The sequence below is a fragment of the Trachemys scripta genome, chromosome 5, assembly GCF_013100865.1.
Source record: "Trachemys scripta elegans isolate TJP31775 chromosome 5, CAS_Tse_1.0, whole genome shotgun sequence".
NCBI lineage: Eukaryota > Metazoa > Chordata > Testudines > Emydidae > Trachemys > Trachemys scripta.
Genome location: NC_048302.1, coordinates 28,926,864 through 28,948,704, shown reverse-complemented (window position 1 = coordinate 28,948,704; position 21,841 = coordinate 28,926,864).

Here is a 21,841-nt window from a genome sequence, read left to right as displayed (position 1 = left end):
AATCTTGCAGAATGATTGGAGATGGCGGGGGAGGGGATTCTTCTGTCATTAGTTGTAGGCGAGGAAGGAATAATGAAGGGGATGCCAGAAACAGAAACAGGAATTTGGGTAAGAAGGAAGAAGAAAGGAATTACAATTAAGAGAGAAAGAGTAATAAGCGGCAAGATGACTGATAAGCATGGATTGCCAGGGGTGGCAATGTGGAGACAACTGGCATAGGAACAGGCAATAGAGAAATGTGCTCATGTGCTGGGTAACCAGCCATCAAGGGCAGGTGTTTAGGAGATTTCAGAAGAGGAGGATATAAATAGAAGGGAGAAAACATGGTCCCCAAGACAAGAAGTTCTGGTGTGAGCTAGTGGAAGGAGTGGGGTTGTCTGAAGTTAGGGAGAAAACAACAATGGTTAGGAACAGATGAAGAGTTCTCTAATGCTGACATCAGTCATTTTTCTTCCTTGCCCATTGATATGTTCAGGCCACCCCCTTTTGCAATCCCCTCACTTTCTCTACTTCTTCCACTGCCTCAGGTACAAGCTTCTTGTATTTGCATCCAAGTTCTTGCTTAGTTCTGCCCCTCACTACTTAACTATCTGCCCTTGTCTCCACTTGGCCATAGATGGCAGAGCAGAAGCTCCTGAGCTTTACGAGGCAGTGGGAGCCTGCTGGGCCCCCATTTGGCCCACCCTGGGGAGGGGCAGATCTGGGGCTGTGATTCCTGGAGCTTGACAGCTTGACCCCTGAGTTGGTGGGCCCCACAGTGGCTGCAGCTGGGCTCGAGAGAGACCCTTTGCCCCACACCCCAGTGACCAGGCCCACTCTCTAAGCTACACTGGGCTTGGACATGCCAAAGAGTCAACGCTTTCAGGGGTGGTGGAACTAGGGTTCAGGGGGGAGGAGCTAGTGCACCCACAATGGAAATATTGTGGGTTTATGCTTATGTGTAAATTGAGGTAAACACATATTCCTTTGTTTAGGATAGACGTGTTTAACAACTGCCCCGATATATCTGGTTTACAAACTCTTTAATCACAATTCCAGCATACATTCATAACTCTTAATACCCACATTGTACCTACGTCACACAAGAATATTGATGACCAGTGAGTTATTAGTTTTCAAATTATACTTCATAAGGAATATCTATACAAAGATTATTACAATAGTATGTAGGACATGAGTGCAGGGGTGGTTAGTATCACACTGGATAATAACTTGAATGGATTCCATACTTGTAAAACTAAACTGGGTTTTTATGAAGAGAACTATTTACAGAGATGCTGACAGTTGCAGATAGCATTCTAGCCATATGCACGCTGACTTCCTGGTGCTTCTTCCAAACTCTTCCCTCCTGCAACCTCCGGCCTCTACATTCCATGGAGATTACTATATCCCCCTCCCGCCCGCCCCAACCCCAACCCCAACCCCAACCCCAACCCTTCCTGCTGCAGAAGTGGAGGCCTTTTGCTTGCTCCTTTTAAATTTTACAGTTAGTTTACTCTGCTTTATATTAGCAAATGTCTCTTTTTACCCTCTCTCTTGTCTCCTACTTTTCTATCTATGGATCACTGATACACATTTCCAAGTTCAGCTAAGGCCCACTCATTTCCTCTGGTGGTTTACAGGCTCAGGCCCTGTCTACACTACAGGAACTACAGCAGCACAGCTATGGTGCTGCATCTCTGTGCCACGGTAGAACCTCAGTGCAGACACTTCTTACTGTGACAGAAGTTTTTCCATGGCTGTAAGTAATCCACCTCTCTGAGTGGTGGTAGCTAGGTCAATGGAAGCATTATTCTGTCGCCATAGCAGTGTCTACACTGGGGATTAGGTTGGCATAGATATGGAGCTCAGGGATGTTGAGTTTTTCACACTTCTGAGTGCTGTAGCTGTGTCAAGCTAACTTTTAAGCATAGGCTAGTCCTATAATTAGCAAACAAGATTTGGAAGCTTGGAGAAAGGTGCTAATGCTAGCTCGGAGAAGTCTAGCTCTGTAAAGAGGATAAAAACACATTATCTAAGGCTATTTTAGATCAATTGAACCTTTGTTTCTGGCTGCCCTCTATGGCAGTGCTTCTCAAAATCAGGCCGCCGCTTGTTCAGGGAAAGCCCCTGGCAGTCCAGGCTGGTTTGTTTACCTGCCGTGTCCGCAGGTTCGGCCAATGGCGGCTCCCACTGGCCGTGGTTCGCTGCTCCAGGCCAATGGGGGCTGTGGGAAGGGCGGCCAGCACATCCCTCGGACCGCGCCGCTTCCTGCAGCCCCCATTGGCCTGGAGCGGCGAACCGCGGCCAGTGGGAGCCGCGATCGGCCGAACCTGCGGACACGGCAGGTAAACAAACCAGCCCGGACTGCCAGGGGCTTTCCCTGAACAAGCGGCAGACCGGCTTTGAGAAGCACTGCTCTAGGGGCTTTGGAACTGTGTATGCAAATAGTAGCTAGCAATGAGTTTACCAAGAAATTTTTGAATGGATTGTGGACCTGACAAAAAATTAACTTGTGTTCATAAGGTGCTTCTCAGATGGCTTTTTAGCTCTTGGTTTGTAACGAATTTTGAAAACATGGATTTGATCACTTATGCTGCAGAAAATAAGTGAATGTACATGCCATATACTTTATATATAAAATAGCATAATTAAAATAAATTATTTTTTCAACAGTGACTAATTAGAACTGGTTGAATTAGTAGAAAAAACTAACCAATTTCTGACTAAAACAGTTATTGCACCATAATTTATGGAATTGTTATTTGCTCTTTGTGAACTCTGGATGATTACACAAATGTTTATTCATCCAAAAACTCACACTAGAGATTAATATGTTATAATCCTGGTTTAAAAGTTTATCCAAATATTGAATAGAAACAATACCATGTGACATAGGTGACCAAATGACATGAATAAGGAAAACCAATGAGTCAAAGTCATGAACATTGCCTAAAGAAAATAAATATTAACTGATAAATAGCAGTAACAAATTTTGGCAGAAATTGGGATTGCTTTGTGATTTACTAACCACAAAAGGAACTAACTTCTAAATATTCTTCTTAACTAATAGGTTGGCAAAATCTATTACTAATAACAATTCTAATTATTAAAGCTGAAATTTAAAATGTTATTTTCACATTTCATAAACTTTGTTCACATTAACTTTACTCAGTTCAGACAGTGAAACTAAACTGGTCTTTTTGTAGTCAATTTTATAGAAATCATTGAACTGAGCACTCATTAGAAAAGACGTATGGGGAGAATTCATCTTAGTTACCATCAGTTTTCCTTGATATTCAGCTTAGATTTTTAATATGTTTTAAACTTCCTTAACTTTATTCTTTGTTATAACTTCTCACCTTTTTGATTTTCAGAAGGCCCAAGTAAATGGATCCATAAATCCAGCTGATTTCAAAATATGTCAGCATCTTTGAAAATCAGTTCTTAAAAATGCTTGTTCAGGGAGATTATATATTTTTTTCCCCATGCATGTAACTAGATGTCTATTCTCTTCTTGTCTCCTTTGTTGCCACAGAGAGAATGTGGTGATGATTGAAGGGCAAATGAGTAGCAGCAGTTACCACTTCCCACAGCTCTCATTGGCTGGGAACGGTAAACCGCGGCCACAGGGAGCCGAGGGGCTCCGTGCCTGCAAACACTCCAGGTAAACAAAATGATAGTGTATTAGCTATTCAATTCAATGATTCCATAGAGTTTAAAATCATCAAATTTTGATGTAGACCCGTTTATAAGCCAACCCCCGCTCTTTGATGCGTCACTTTTTTACCAAAAATATTCAGCTTATGAACGACTATATACGGTACTTTCTTGGTGTTTTCTTTTAAACGTTGGAGTCTTTGAAACAATTTAGGGTGATGGCTATTAAAAATGAATTAGTATGCAAGAAGGTTAGTCTTTTTTATTAATTAATCCTAAATTATTAGCTCATATCCAAAGTTATTTAACAGATACTCAAAATTCCAGCACTGAATATTTCCTGCAGCTAATTTAATAGTTTGAAATGTATTACTAATTATGAAGTAATGGACAATAAACAGAGAGAAAGACATTTAAAAATCCCCATAGAAATGTAAGCTAGAGATTTTTTCTTCTGAAGTATTCAGATCAGTTGTAACTGATACACAACTGTAACAAATATTTTCATCCAATGTCTATAATATTTAGAAATGCATTAAAAATCTCCCTTTGGAAAGCAAAGCTTTATAATGAAAGAATGGGAAGATGATTAAAAGATGGAGTTTTTACAGAGAATATAAACAATTATAATTCGTGTTTAATATTTTCAAGAAACAACTAACTGAAACATAGTTTTAGCCCTAAATTAGCTGGGATAAGGCAATGTGTAGGCTGTGGAAATAGTATAGAAATAGTGGAACTTTTGAGTTTCAGAAGTATTTATTAAAGCTGCAGTAAACTGTGAATCAAAATCTTACTAAAGCCAAGTAGTAATAATGTGGAAATAATAAAATTACATGTATCTTTATCAACTGTTTCAATACATTGCACCATTAGAATATTTAGAATAATAGACAAACCTCAAACGTTTTTTTTTTCAATAAGCCCTGAAAAATAGAGGCTGATCGATCTGAACTTATCTGTCCCCACAGTTCAATCATTTCCATTTATAGATGAGGAAACTGAGCCACTGCGTGAAGTGACTCTCCACATAGGAAGATAACTGGCGTAAGACCGTATGTTGCAGATCTGGCATTAGAAGCCAGGTATCTTGACTGCCAGTTCCTGTGCCTTAACTAGAGCAGATTACATTTCCTGAACAGCAACAAAAAATAAAAATAAAAAATAAAAATTTGAAAAACAGCTGGTTTTCCAAAATGGAAAAAAAAGTGAAAAATTGGCTTTCTTGACATTTTTGTGTATTTTTTTTTCAGTTTTCTTACTGTACTAGGCTTAGACTTGCATGTTTTATTTTATTTTGCTTGGTAATTCACTTTGTTCTGTCTATTATTACTTGGAACCACTTAAATCCTACTTTTTGTATTTAATAAAATCACTTTTTACTTATTAATTAACCCAGAGTATGTATTAATACCTGGGGGGGGGGGGAACATCTGTGCATATCTCTCTATCAGCGTTATAGAGGGCGAACAATTTATGAGTTTATCCTGTATAAGCTTTATACAGGATAAAAAGGATTTATTTGGGGTTTGGAACCCATTGGGAGCTGGGCATCTGAGTGTTGGAGACATGGACACTTCTTAAGCTGTTTTCCGTTAAGCCTGCAGCTTTTGGGGGATGTTTTTCAGACCAGGGTCTGTGTTTGTAGCAGGCTGGCGTGTCTGGCTCAAACCAGGTGGGCACTGAAGTCTCAAGCTGCCAGGGAAAACGGGCTCAGAGGTAGTCTCGGCACATGAGTTGGCAGTTCCCAAGGGGTTTTCTGTGATCCAACTCATCACCCCCCTTTCCCCCAAAAAAAGTTCACTGAATGAACTTTTACATGGGAATTTTTATAGTCATAAAAGAGTGTGGTGTACTGACCAAACTTCTTGAAAGCAGGATTCTCATGGTAAAAACACTTTTGCTGCATATGGGGTACAAAAGCTCTGCCAAAACAGGGCACTCCATCTGTAGTACTACACCTGATTTGTTGTTACTGTTCAATGGTATAGCTTGCCATTTGTCTGTTTTATTAAAGAGAAATATTAACAAGATGATTCATCAGCTATTCCAGTAGGAGAAATATTACTCATTGCGATATGACTGACAACGGTTAAGGAGTAAGCTTTGAATATCAGGTGCTGGCCAACAGAAACCATACTACATATCACACTGACTAGAGCTGGTCAGAGCATTTTCATCATAATGATTTTTTCCAACCCCCCAACAATGTCCTTTTTGAAAAATTGAAATTTTCTGTGGGTTTTGGCTTTTCCACTGGGAAAACTGAAATGATGCCCCCACCTGCGCACCTGGAAGGGTCTTGTTACTTTCACTTTCTGCCAATGAAACTGACAAAAGTTTTCCTGGTTGGCTGCCCGGGCTGAGCACTCTGTCTCCTCCACCCCAGCTCTGGAGTCCAACAGCTGGAGCACCCCAACTCTCTCTATCTCCAGCAGCCGGGCTGGAAGGCTCTTGCCAATTTCACAAGTGAAGACTCAGTGGGCCATTAGTGACAGCCAGTGCACACAAAAAAAAGAGCTGCTCTCTGGAAAGATTTCAGGGCAAAAACTGATTTTTAGAAAAAGAAAAGAAAAGCTGAAATGCACTAAGCATCCCGAGCTGTGGGTGTGGAAATTAGCTTTCCACAAAACACTTACATGTTATTTCATTTTTAATCTGAAGAATGCTTTTCCTATTTAGAGTTGATTGCTAATCTGCCAGAGGGGATAGAGAGCATGCACAAGGAGCTTTTATTTGGCGTCACGCCAGGCAGCACAGTAGTAAAATAATGAGGGTTTTCTGTTTGATTGTTTTTGTTATTTTTTTTTAAATAGTGAAAATTTCCCCTTCCTGCCAGTCTAGGCATCCTGCCACCATATTTCATGCTGCATTAGGAACATAAAGAATGTGCCAATTAAATAATTATTAATTACTGTGGGTGTATAAACCCTTCACTGCTTTTCCTCCTGCTACAGTTATATGACTTTGCTGAAATACTACTGGGTTTGGAAGCTCCCAAAGTGTAGAGCAGACACTGTACACACACACACACACACACACACACACACACACACACACAGCTTCTATCCTGAAGAGTTTACAACCCTAAACAGACTGACAAGGAGATACATCACACAAAAAGTGGTCACAAGGCTATAGGCTACATAAAGATTATGCTTTTATTTAATGTAAAGATAAATAAGTTACCACCAAGCACCTTTACTACAAGTAGCCAGTTGGTTTTCTTGCAGGCATCATTGTAAAACATTAAGTAGGTACTTGAATGAGAAGAAATGAGTGGCCTTGCAATAGAGCTGCTTGAAAAGTAATTGTTTTTTCACAGAGAATTTAAAAAAAAAAATCAGGTTTGCTTGGGAAAACCTTTTCAAAAACTAAAGCTTTTCTTTTCGAGATTTCCATTTTTCTCCCCTTCTTGTATTTCCTTTTCTTTCTCTTTCCAGTGTTGAAAAGGGGGGAGGGGAATAAAATAAAATAAAAACAGAATATTTTCAATATTCACAAAGCAGAACATTTCAAAGGAAATAAATTCTCCATGAACATCTTTGTTTAAGTGAAGGCCCTACATCATCCATCAATGTTTCTGAATGAAAATGTTGACCAGATCTATTTGCCAACCAGCTCAGGAGGGGCGTGCCATGTGTAGGGGTGATGATTTGAAAAATACCACAGAAATGCTTGTGGGAGATGCGGCAGGGAAACTACAAGTCAGGGTTGGCCTCACTGGTCAAGGATGGCAGGAGGTTGAACTCCCTTGGAGTTGTGGGAGACTCTGTGCCTGACAGTGACACACAATCTCCAGGAATTGCTGCTGACATAGCTGCCAATAGTCTGCAATTTGACCAGGATAGTCCAAAGGTTTCAAAACCCATCCCAGGTGACTGGAGTCCTGATCACTATTCCAAGGCCAGCAGCAGGAGGTGGCTTTTATAACAAGAACTGCTCATCTCCCAGTAGCTCAGTGGCCCCTTTCCTCCCCTGGACCTCCTAGCTGCCACTTCTATCTCCCAGCAGCAACATTTCCAGTCCCTTCCACCTACAGCTACTTCTCAGCTGTCAAGGTTGGAAGGCAGAGCTGGAGACAGTTATTTCTAAGATTGAGGGGCAGCTGCCAGGGAGTGTGAGAGGGGACGGTTGAGATGCTGGAAAAAGGGACACAGATGCCAGTTCCTGAAGAGCAGAAGGGTCACGGCAAGGAGGGAAGGGCAGAGAGAAAAATCCAGGTGGACAACAGAGGTCTTTGGGGACAGGACAGATCAGAAAGAAACCATAGTGGGAGGAATGGAAAGCCACACGGCTGCTACTCTGAAAAGGGAACATAGTGAAAACCATATGGGCATTAGGGTCCATGGGACAAAAAGAAGAGCCAAGGAGACAAAGCCAAGCAAAACTTTTTCTGAAGAGACCATCTTTCAAATGATCCAAAGGCCTGGGGACTGCATTCTGTGAATCTTAGGTTATTTTACTCTTCTTTATTCTTTCACCCTGCTAAGATTTACTAATGTGTGTTATACGAAATACGCAAAACAATGACCAGAGAAAGGGAAATCAGGGATTGGTGAAAAATATAAAAACAAAGAAAAATAAGTGTTTTAAGAAGCAAATCTGCAGAACCAAAATAGTCCCCTCTCCCCCACCCCCGAAAAAACAGGGGTGTATAGAACCAAGGTTTTGATCTGGCCAATTATAAATATAACATTAGGCCTAGGTATGCAGTTTGTATAGAGGTCAAAATTCCTTCCACAGATAGGTATTTAGCATCCAATGGGTTGGGCTGGGCCAAGTCTAGAAGAAGCCAAATTTCTTTAAATAGGAAGGAAAGGAAAACAAAACATTTTATACCAACTATCAGCAACAGGCCAGAAAAAGAGATACTGGACAAACATTTTTCACTTCTTATTCCGGGAGCAGTCACCTTAGACACTTCATCATTTAGCCGTCACTGAGATATGTAACGATTTTCCCTTCTTAGATTATGTAACTTCCATAACCTAATGATTTCTGTATCCTATTTAAAATCTTTCCTGCATTGAGTCATTGGGGAATACACTATTAAGATCCCCAACTTCTCAAAATGATATTTCAACTTGCTTGAATTATTTTTAGGGCCTAATAAGAATGACCTGGCTCAGACTGGAGTTGTCGGAATATGTATACAGGTGGCTGTCATCAAGGGAGTGAGAACAAGACAGATGCGTTTCATTAGTGATCAGCTGTGGAAATAATGGTTGACTTATGGTGAATTTCTAGAAAAGTAACACTCTGTGTTCCTTATTCAAATTTGGGGGGGGGGGGCATTCTATTCATCTTATACATTTTCCACAGGTTTTAGGTTTTAGTTTTATTTGAATGTGCAATATATATATTTTTGCATTTGTATTTTGATTTCTTAAAAAACGTTAAGACCTGGAGTTGCAGTTGCTTATTACAGCGGTGAACGTGGTGCTTTACCTTTAAATGATTAGAAGTAGAGAGAAGTCCAAACTGGAACAGTAGAGATACAGTTCAGAACTGGTGTCTCTTTCTTCAGGCACCATAGGATTAGGGCAAAGTGTGTGGAGCTGTATACTGATATATCCGAGGAATGCTCTGTCACCCAAACATTACCGGGGAAAAAGAAATCAAACTTAGCAGTGATTTGTGAAAATCTGAGCCACCAATGCTGGATGTAAAGAAAATGATAGTGGCAGTTACTTGATTACTCACCCACAAGCTATCTCTTGTCAGACAACTACTCATTTAATAACCCTTTAGTGTTTCATGCCTCGACTCTCCATGCACATGGCAACGGTTAGGATATTTGACTAACACATAAATAGCTATCATCACAAATCACCTGGCACTTGATACAATGAAAATATTTCTCATTGCAATACTTAAGTTAATCTTCAAAAGGATGCAATTAGGGTATTTGTGCAATCAATACAGTCTATTAAATTTGCAGACCTGCCACTAACAAAAATGCTGCCTTCACTGATTATAAATCCTGATCTCTCAATAGAAATTTTCTAAAGCTATCAGTGTGATGCATCATTGCCGCCAGAAAATCCTCATGAAACCAGGAGACGGGGATATAGACATGTTAGTCAGGGCTGCTGTAGCATATCAGATCATACAGTCCCTTGCACTTCCAGGGTTGCTAACACATATTACAGAACCAGCAATGTGTGTCATTGTTATTGCCCTGTCAACTATCCTTCAGCAGAATAAATAGGTCCATCAAATGGCTCTATCAAAATGGTAAATGGTAATGCATTCTGGATTTGTCATAGCAAGGTCATACTTCATACGTATGGACTACTTTCCTGCTCTGCATCAACCAAAATAATGTATACAAACTTTTTTTCCTAAATCATTACTCCATTATATATGTATATGAAAAAGTAGTACAGATAGAAAAGCTCTCATCACTTATATACACAACACAAGTATCAGATCAGGTAAACAGAACTGTAAATAGTTAGCTCTTAGATTGTAAGCTCTCTGGAGCAGATGCAGTCATATAGAATCATAGACTTTAAGGTCAGAAGGGACCATAATGATCATCTAGTCTGACTTCCTGCACAACACAGGCCACAGAATCTCACCCACCCACTCCTGTATCAAACCCCTAACCTATGTCTGAGTTATTGAAGTCCTCAAATTGTTGTTTAAAGACTTCAAGGTGCAGAGAATCTTCCAGCAAGTGACCCATGCCCCAAGCTGCAGAGGAAGGTGAAAACCCCCCAGGGCCTCTGCCAATCTGCCCTGTAAGAAAATTCCTTTCTGACCCCAAATATGACGATCACCTAAACCTTGAGCATGTGGGCAAGACTCACCATCCAGACACCCAGGAACGAATTCTCTGTAGTAACTCAGATCCCATCCCATCACAGGCCATTCGGCATATTTACCGCTAATAGTCAAAGATAGCCTAATTTTGGCAATTAATTTATCCCATCATACCATCCCCTCCATAAACTTATCAAAGCTTAGTCTTGAAGCCAGATATGTCTTTCCCCCCCCCTACTCCCCTTGGAAGGCTGTTCCAGAACTTCACTCCTCTGATGGTTAGAAACCTTCGTCTAATTTCAAGTCTAAACTTCCTGATGGCCAGTTTATATCCATTTGTCCTTGTGTCCACATTGGTACTGAGCTTAAATAATTCCTCTCCCTCCCTGATTTATCCCTCTGATATATTTATAGAGAGCAATCATATCTCCCCCGAGCCTTCTTTTGGTTAGGCTAAACAAGCCAAGCTCTGAGTCTCCTTTCATAAGACAGGTTTTCCATTCCTCGGATCATCCTTGCAGCTCTTCTCTGTACCTGTTCCAGTTTGAATTCATCCTTCTTAAACATGGGAGACCAGAATTGCACACATTATTCCAGATGAGGTCTCACCAATGCCTTGTATAACAACAGTACTAACACCTCCTTATCTCTACTGGAAATACCTCTCCTGATGCATCCCAAGACCGCATTAGCTTTTTTCACGGCCATATCACATTGGCGGCTCATAGTCATCCTGTGATCAACCAATACTCTGAGGTCCTTCTCCTCCTCTGTTACTTCCAACTAATGTGTCCCCAGCTTATAACAAAATTTTTTGTTATTAATCCCTAAATGCATGACCTTGCACTTTTCACTATTAAATTTCATCCTATTACTATTACTCCAGTTTACAAGGTCATCCAGATCTTCCTGTATGAGATCCCATTCCTTCTCTGTATTGGCAATATCTCCCAGCTTTGTGTCATCTGCAAACTATATTAGCACATTCCCACTTTTTGTGCCAAGGTCAGTAATAAAAAGATTAAATAAGATTGATCCCAAAACCGATCCCTGAGGAACCCTACTAGTAACCTCCCTCCAGCCTGACAGTTCACCTTTCAGTATGACCCGTTGTAATCTCCACTTTAACCAGTTCTTTATCCATTTTTCAATTTTCATATTGATCCCCATCTTTTCCAATTTAGCTAATAATTCTCCATGTGGAACCGTATCAAATGCCTTACTGAAATAGAGGTAAATTAGATCCACTGCATTTGATTTGTCTAAGAAATCTGTTACCCTCTCAAAGAAGGACATCAGGTTGGTTTGGCACGATCTACCTTTTGGAAAACCATGTTGTATTTTGTCCCAATTACCATTGACCTCAATATCCTTAACTACTTTCTCCTTCAAAATTTTTTCCAAGACCTTGCATACTACAGATGTCAAACTAACAGGCCTGTAGTTACCCGGATCACGTTTTTTCCCCCTTTCTTAAAAATAGGAACTACATTAGCAATTCTCCAGTCATACAAGTACAGCCCCTGAGTTTACAGATTCATTAAAAATTCTTGCTAATGAGCTTGCAATTTCATGTGCCAGTTCCTTTAATATTCTTGGATGAAGATTATCTAGGCCCCCTGATTTAGTCCCATTAAGCTGTTCGAGTCTGGCTTCTACCTCGGATGTGGTAATATCTACCTCCATATCCTCATTCCCATATATGCTGCCCTTATGATCTCTAGGAACTTTGGAATGTTGCAGTTGAGTAGTCAGCCTCAGAGAATACACAAATTTATTTCTCGGGGCTGTTTACAGGGAGGCAGAGTGACAAGTGTATAGTGGAAAAAAGGAAAAATTTCATAATGGCCTGAGAAGCAAGGTGAGGAAGGCTAGACAGGAGTATGGACTTGTTCCACCAATGAGCTGAGAGAGCTTAACAGGAACCAGAGAAGCTCCTTAGTTAACAAAGTTGATTTTTGTGCTCTATGAAGGACAAGAATCTCAGCTTATTTTTTAAAATAAAAACCCGAAGTCCCTGACTCTGTTCCGTGGAAAGATAGACCACTGTCAAAGAGACTGCAAAGATAGAAAGGGATATTCCCTTCGGTGGCAGGATGGGGAACTCAATGACACACACTTTTATATGAAAAGAGTGTTACATTTGCAGTGTGCCCTAAAGGATCATTTCACCGACTATCCCAGAAATCCTAACAATAGCTGGTGCAAACAGAATGGTAAGGCCAGTTTGGCTTGTAAAATATTCAGCCCTTTGAGCATGCCTGCTATCACTGTGACCATGGGGAAAGACTCCCTTCTTGCACCCCGCAAACAGTGCCACTGAGAGAATGCACAATAGAGTCACCATGTAATCCCTGCAAACCCACTGTCTCCAATCAGCCACCTCAGCACTGCCTGAGGAGAGGTGATGGGAAACCACAGCTACACTGAGTGGTAGCCAGAAGCCACTACAGCAAGCTTCTGTTTGTGCTAGTGTCTGGCCGACTAGTCTGAAGTTTAAAGATGTGGTACAGAGGAAGCCTGAAACTTTGTTCCCCCTTTCACCAGCTTGAGGGAAACTTGCTTCCCCACACTCCATATCAGGTAGGGGAGACCTCCAGCAGTCAGGTGAAACCTGTCCAGCTCAGGAAGACAGTCACCTATTAACAAGCACAGCCTGCTATCGGAGGGGAACTGCTGCTAACCCAACTAATCACTCTACAGCCAGAGACTGCAGAATAGCTTGTCTGCCATCACAACTGCCAACAGAGGACACGACTGCACAACCTATTTGCCAGCACTTCACTGATGCTTCTGTGGAACATCTCCCAGGCAGGGGAGCCACAAAGAGAAAGAAAGGCTGGACTAAAAAATGAGGTGGTGGAGGAAGAATCAATGGATTTGGGAAAGAAATTGTATGAAATTGATGGAAGATTTTTGTGGCGGTAGAAAAAGTACAGAGTTAGGCTGTAGAGTGCATTTTAATGAAGCAATGTTGCATGTATTGCAGGTTGAAGAAGACTATTTTTGAGGAAGCCCCCTGTTAAAATTTGGGAGCAATTCAGTTAATATTACAAGGTGCTGGCTCCTCGCATGGAAATACATACAGTGTCTCGTAGATTAGGAGGGTGAGGAGGAGCAGCAGCTTTGACATGATCAGACACACAGAAACTGGAGGGGGGAAGTGAAAAAAGAAACAGCATCACAGATGCCGATAGGTATTGTCCAGTAGTGTTAGTATAGCTGTGTTCCCCAGGATTACAATAATAGAATCATAGGGCTGGAAGGGACCTCGAGAGGTCATCTAGTCCAGTCCCCTAATCTCATGGCAGGACTAAGTATTATCTAGACAATCCCTGACATATAGACATATTCTCACCGCTTGTTAAATATATAGCTTTAGACAAGATTTGTCATATGCAATCGTTTTGATTTGTTCTGCTGGATATTTCTGTTAGGTGCATACAATAGCACAGAAATGAATAATTTATTTTAAACAACCAATGTTATGCCATCAGCAGCAAAATGTATTCTATCTGAATCCCATGCCTCCAGTTTGTATGGAAGTTAAACATGCATTGAAATTAAAAAAAAAATCTTATTCTTTCATTAACTTTTATAACAGCATCACTGGGTTCCTAGTATTTCATGTTACTATTTAGAGATTGCTTCCAGATAAAGATCCTGCAAGTAACTGGTGGCCTACATTTTCCGGGGTATATATTACAGTCCATTTTATCAATGATTATTATTATTTGTATTGCAGTAGTGCCTAGGAGCCTTAGACATGGATCAGGACCCCATTTTGCTAGGCACTGTACAAACAGAACAAAAAGAGCCTGGCCCAAACAGGCTAAATAAGAGTCTAAATTCATGTCATCAGATCCCATGGTGATTGACACCAAAATAACAATCTGAATTAACAGAAAGCTTGAGAGACGTGTCTGAGAGATAATAGATGTGATTAGGTATGGATTTGCATGTAACCAAACAGGATTTCTACTTTAGACAGCAATTGGATAAAAGGGGAGCTCCCTTTTACAATACAAACAGCAAGCAGCAGTTCCTGAACATGACAAGTTTTTGGTCTTGCTGGGTTTATATGTCCATTAGTAATTCAGACTGTGTGAATAATAATAATAATTAATAATAATAATAATGGTCTATAACTGTCTGATGTCATTATTATAAGATGTTTTGGGTACAAATATAGCAAGGACAAATAATGCTATAAGTGGTTACTAATAAAAGAAGCCATTTGAGTATAGAAATATGTATATTAATTGGGAAATTAGTTATCTGGCAATGATTAAGCAGCCCCTCACCAAACTCATAAGAACAAGAATCATCGCTCCAAAAATTCGGAGTAATTTTTTTTTACTTATTTAAACTAAAGACTTTGTAGAGTTATTTAATTTACAAAGACTCTTCTGAGAACTAAAAACTTTTATATAAAGAACAGGAGTGTTTGACTTTTTGAAAACAGAATTTCATTTCCTATCAAGTTAAAGACTCTCCCAGAAAATGGACTGAATAAAACAAGAGTTAAAAGTAATTTTAAAAGTTATCTGATGCTTTCCTGTCACAAGAAGAACAAAAACAATTAAAGAAATGTTGCATATTAATTAAGCAGACTGCATATTCAGGAGCTGGAGGTGCCACCTAACTCAACCCCAACAGCTTGGCGCTAATGAAAGGGTGACAGCAACCAAGTCTGAAGCTAAACGACCAGGGGAGCGGAGCGGACAGGGGGCTGCAGACAGGGGAGTTTGAGAGGGAGAGCAAGAGATCCCCTCTGCTGAATAGGCTACGAGATGAGTGTGAGTGTACTAGCTGTTGGTGTGAATGAGTTCGCTCAACTGTTTGAATTTTAATTTTGATTCTGATTTCAGGTGACTTCAGTTTCAGCTGCTATGGCAGTTGGGAGTTTGAGAGGGAGTTTGACAGAGGGTGGCCTACCATGGTTAGGAAGACCCACTACACCTGTGCCAGCACTGCTTCTGTCTCCTCCACCTGCGCCTGTAGCCAGACAGAGCGCCTGAGCATGGATGCTTCTACCCAGATCCTGGTGTGGTTTTGCAGGGACTGTGACTTGCAATTCCCACTTAATGATACCCAGGCTGGGGGACCATCCAATGTGAAAGGTGCCTGCTGGTTGAATCTCTCAGGCAGCAGGTGGGAGAGCTACAGGAGGTGGTGACTAGGTTGAGGAGCATACGGATCCACGATTAATTCCTGGACAGCGTCCATGTAGAGACAGCTGAGGTAGCTGTCCCAGTACACAGGACTACTGACACACCATTGGTGGAGGAGGAGATGGTTCATGGTGGACACTGGCAGCTGGTTACTTCTGGCAGCAGGCAGTTCTCCACCCCTGCTCCAAACCCTCCCGCCATGGTAATAGGTAACTGTTCTGCTCTTCTTGATACAGGAAAGAAGGAATCACCCGCTACAGTAGAGGAGGAGAAGCCTCGTACCTCTAAGGCTGGGAGGTACGCTACCACCACTGCGAATAGGAAATATAGGGTAGTGGTGGTTGGAGACTCTCTTCTGAGGAGGACGGAGGCACCCATCTGTCACCCTGACAATTCATCTCGAGAGGTATGTTGCCTGCCGGGGGCCCATATCCGAGATGTTACGGAGGCATTGTCGAGGATTATCCAGCCCTCTGACTACTACCCCATGCTACTCATCCATGTGGGCACAAATGATACTGCGAGATGTGACACTGAGCAGATCAAGAATGACTACAGGGCTCTGGGAGTTTGGAGCGCAGGTGGTATGCTCTTCCATCATTCCTGTCAATGGTAGGGGCCCGGACAGAGACAGGTGCATCGTGGAGGTGAATGCCTGGCTGCAAAGATGGTGTTGCCAGGAGGACTTTGGCTTCCTCGACCACGGGATGCTATTACAGGAAGGACTGCTAGGTAGAGATGGGGAAAGACCCTATTTTGACACAGACTGGCTAACCTAGTGAGGAGGGCTTTAAACTAGGTTCGACGGGGACAGGTGAGCAAAGCCCACAGGTAAGTGGAGAAAGGTCGGAAATAGGAGGGAGCGTGGGCTATAATGACAGAGAGAAAGGAGGGTCAGGGCAAAGCTGGGAGGCAAGATCAAATCAGGATCTTAGATGCCTATATACAAATGCGAGAAGTATGGGTAGTAAGCAGGAAGAACTGGAAGTGCTAATAAATAAGTACAACTATGACACTGTTGAAATCACCGAAACTTGGTGCGATAATACACGATTGGAATGTTGGTGTGGATGGGTACAGCTTGCTCAGGAAGGATAGACAAGGGAAAAAGGGAGGAGGTGTTGCCTTGTATATTAAAAATGTACACACTTGGACTGAGGTGGAGACGGAAGTGTTGAGAGTCTCTGGGTTAGGCTAAAAGGGGTAAAAAAACAAGGGTGATGTCATGCTAGGGGTCTACTACAGGCCACCTAACCAGGTGGATGAGGCTTTTTTTAAGCAACTAACAAAATCATCCAAAGCCCAAGATCTGGTGGTGATGGGGGACTTCAACTATCCAGATATATGTTGGGAAAATAACACAGCAGGGCACAGACTATCCAATAAGTTCTTGGACTACATTGCAGACAACTTTTTATTTCAGAAGGTTGAAAAAGCTACTGGGGGGTAGGGGGGGTAGCTGTTCTAGATTTGATTTTAACAAATAGGGAGGAACTCGTTGAGAATTTGAAAGTGGAAGGTAGCTTGGGTGAAAGTGATAATGAAATCATAGAGTTCACAATTCTAAGGAAGGATAGAAGGGAGTACAGCAAAATAGAGACAATGGATTTCAGGAAGGCGGATTTTGGTAAGCTCAGAGAGCGGATAGGTAAGGTCCCATGGGAATCAAGACTGAGGGGAAAAACAACTGAGGAGAGTTGGCAGTTTTTCAAAGGGACACTATTAAGAGCCCAAAAGCAAGCTATTCCGCTGGGTAGGAAAGAGAGAAAATGTGGCAAAAGACCACGTTGGCTTAACCACGAGATCTTGCATGATCTAAAAAATAAAAAGGAGTCATATAAAAAATGGAAACTAGGACAAATTACAAAGGATGAATATAGGCAAACAGCACAGGAATGCAGGGGCAAGATTAGAAAGGCAAAGGCACAAAATGAGCTCAAACTAACTACGGGAAAAAAGGGAAACAAGATGACTTTTTATCAATACATTAGAAGCAAGAGGAAGACCAAAGACAGGATAGGCTCACTGCTCAGTGAGGAGGAAGAAACAGTTACAGGAAACTTGGAAATGGGAGAGATGCTTAATGACTACTTTGTTTCGGTCTTCACCGAGAAGTCTGAAGGAATGCCTAACATTGAATGCTAAAGGGAAGGGGGTAGGTTTAGAAGAGGAGAAAATAAAAAAAGAACAAGTTAAAAATCTCTTAGAAAAGTTAGATGCCTGCAAGTCACCAGGGCCTGATGAAATACATCCTAGAATATTCAAGGAGCTAATAGAGGAGGTATCTGAGCCTCTAGCTATTTGGGGCAGGGACATGCCTTTATATGTTTATACAGCACCGAGCACAATGGAGCCCTTTTTCTGATAGGACCTCTGCATTCTACAGAAATACGATTGTTATTAAATTATGAGTATTGTTGATGCAAGCTCACGCATTTTCCTTATATACTTCAGAGTATGTGGGCGGATTGGTTCAGTGATGTACTGGAGAGGACCTTGGGACCACCTGGGAACCACTTATTAAAATACCATCACCAAACGGAAGTGAGGATTGGCGAGATTTCCATGCAGTTAATCTCCTTGAGTAGCGAGCAGATCTTTGCTCTGCAAGTGAGAGATTAATATAATGAGTGCTGCAGTAGCTCGCACGAAGTCTTGGCATCACACTGAACACCTGTGCAAACTCCTTCACGTCTCCCAAACAGTGCTGAACCAAGCTCCTACTGTATGTGATCTGCCTGGGGATATAGACACCAAGCTAAACCAGGTTGTAATACTTGAAAGGTTCAAGTTCTCTTGAAGAGGGAGGCTAAAATAGAAATACAAATCTTTATTAGTTATTACTCCGGAAAGGTTTTGGTACAAAGCAGCACTATAGCTAATGGAACTGAGCTCGCACCTCAGAAAAAAAAGCTGCAAATATTTGCTCAATTACTAAATGAAATTCCCTTCTACTGTGTTCACCCCCACCCGCCAATAGTAGAATCTGAATATACTAGCAAGTGACTTTACTGGCAAGAATATTTATGGGAGGTGAAGAGTTACCATGAAGCTCTCATTGGAGGGAATCAGAATATCTACAGTGTCATAGTGACTCAGCACTTTATATAGCAATCTGCATAAAGAGCATTTGAAGAGATTATTAAAATGCTTCTTCTTTGGTTCTCTGATCTCTGGTCTTATTTGCATTTTGAAAGGGTAAAGATTTGACAGAGACTCTTGCAATGATGTGGCTCTAACATGTAGACATGACCACAGATTGGTCCTCTGATAACATTGCCTCCAACCCCACCAAATACAAAATAGAAGCCTTCCATTTCTGAAAGAAAATTGCTCTATAAATGTATACTTTTATAATTCAAGAGGTCTGTTTGTTTAAGAGTACACGGTTGTGATATTGTTGGTGGCCATATTCATCTCAGATTCAGTCCTTTAATGTGTCTTTGCATTTTGGTGCCCTGGAAGTGTATTCTTTAAGAAATTGAGCAGAATTAAGCATAGGGTTCAAGGTGAGGGTGTACTATTGATTTTTACACAGGCACACTGTTCTATTTTCAGTATTATTTTTTATCTCAGTGCAACCTAACATCTTGGGTTGTTTTTACCACCACACTGCATTGAACAGTTGTTTTCATTGATCTGTTAACAGTATGCCTAGATATTTTTTTCTCTGTGGTTACAGGTAATTTAGAACCCACCATTGTGTGTCAGTAGTTCACATTGTCCTGTCCTTTCCATTTATTTACACTGAAGCTTATCTGCCATACTGTTGCCCAGTTGCTTAACTAAGCTATGCCTTCCTGTAGTTCCCCCTCAATCGTCTCTAACCTGAAAAATATCTGATACTTAGTGAAAGGCAAAAGCAGTCCAGTGGATAGGACAATGGATTGAGAGTGTCAGGAAGCCTGGGCTCCATGTCTGGTTTTGTCACTGACCCGCTGTGTATGTTCTTGAGTAAGTCACATTACCTCCATGTTTTGGTTTCCTCTCCCACCCTTTGGGTCTGTGTTGCCTATTGCGATTATCATCTCTTCAGAGAATGGACTCTGACTATGTGTTTGTAGCAATATCTGGTCCTTTAGATGTGTAAATGTCTCCAGTCACCAGTAAGCCCTCTTCCCCCCCCCACACACACACACTTCATCTCTCTCCCCATTTTTGGCTTCTCTTCCTCAGGTCCATGGTAATGTGCTGTTGCACACATGTGCTAACAATGATCTGGCATATTTTCCACTTCAGTACCATGACTCCACCAATTTGGGGCAAACAATGGAGGTACATCTTAAGAGGACCAAAATATTCTTTTGCTTACGAACCTGGGTGCATGTTTGTTTGCCTAATTACATACCCCTTCTCGAGGTCCTTGTGAGTTTTTTTATATATAATAATATATGGAGATATACCTATCTCATAGAACTGGAAGGGACCCTGAAAGGTCATCGAGTCCAGCCCCCCGCCTTCACTAGCAGGACCAAATACTGATTTTGCCCCAGATCCCTAAGTGGCCCCATCCAGGATTAAACTCACAACCCTGGGTTTAAGCAGGCCAATGCTCAAACCAGTGAGCTATCCCTCCCCATTTTCGAGATGGTAATAGAAGGGACAGGAGGTAATAGAAGGGACAGGAGGAATAGAAGGGACAGCAGCTGTCACCTATTTAAAGACAAACAGATTTGCATATTATGAGGTATTTATTCATACTGCCCAAAGTGTAGAAATTAGCTCTTAAAACCCCCGTGCTTACTGCTTGTTCTGTGCTGACCCAGACAAAGGAAAAACCTGTATGGTAGATGTAAATGAACAGGCCAATATTTTGTGTTACTGAATGTTCAACAGTTACTGCAACAGAAGAATACCTAAGTACACATTTGGTATGAATTTCTAACCATGCAGCCCCTGTTCATCCTGTTCCATGCTGTGCCACATGCAATCTCTAATGTATTCTGTTTACAGAGGAAAAAAACAAAAAAATTAGGCTCAGATCATCATGATACCACAAGATTGTCTATCTTTTAGATTGCAAGCTCTTTGGACTGTCATTTACTTTGTACAGCACCAAACACAAAGAGCTGTAGGAGCTAAATCAGAATGATGCTCATGTGAGCAGGGCCGGCTCCAGGCACCAGTCCACCAAGCTTGTGCTTGGGGCGGCACATGGAGGGGGGCGGCGCGGTGCTCCGGCTCCGGCCGCCGGGGGAGAGCGGAGCCCTGGCCGGGCTCACCACCCTCCCCCCGGCACTCTGGCCGCCGAGGGAGAGCGGCCCGCGGCCGGGCTTGGCACCCTCCCCTTGGGAGGCAAAAAAGCCAGAGCCGGCCCTGCATGTGAGCCATAAAAGAGGGGAACTGTTTTGAAGGGTGGCGGGATTAACAACCAGGATCACTGGTGCTGTCATACCCCCTGACTTGAAGTAGTAATAGCAAACACCAAATACTTGGTTTCCATCATCAGCACCCCCACTATAAAAATTGTTTCAGTACCCCTAGCCAGGATTTAAGAGCTCCACTGTATGTGTGGAGTTAAAGTGGCATACACTGGCATACTGGAATAATAGTGGCATACATAAAGTGGCATACTGGAATAATAGAGTGGCGAATCAGATCCTTAAGTTACAATTAGCATGCTGTCAGTGAATTCAAAATATATGCTGCTGGCACAATGTGCAGATCAACACCAACGATCCTATGCTTATATTGCCAAAATCTTTCAAATTGCCTATTTGATACCAATCTGCAAGCAAACATTTATAACAAGTCTATGGAGGTGCCTACCATGCATGATTTTCACTGGAGTCAGTTGGAATTCACGATACTGACCACCTCTAGGAATCTGACTGTAGGAGTACATGGGCAGGGTCTAGACACTATAATGGGTAACACATTCCCTGGGCAGCAATTGGTGGTTTCTTTTTAATTTCTACCCTGTTCTCGTCAGTGACTGGCTGGCAGTTAGATGTTAGAGTCTTGTAGTATTCTCTGTCTGCCTCTGTGCTGTCTTACTGATTATGAATGCTGTACTCCATCAAACAAATGTGCTTCTGGATGAAAAGATATTTGGGGAAGGTAAATCTCCAAAGGTAGATCTACATAGTAGAGCCATTGCTCTTGTGCCTGCCCTCCAGCTGTTGCTATTTGCTGTGTGTGGCAGCAAGGAAAACATGCACAGTCTGCCATTGGGGTGCCAGTGACACGGGAGGAGTATTTTCTTAACAGAATCAGTGGCTCTGCATGGTGCAAGCCACTTACAATTACAGAACACC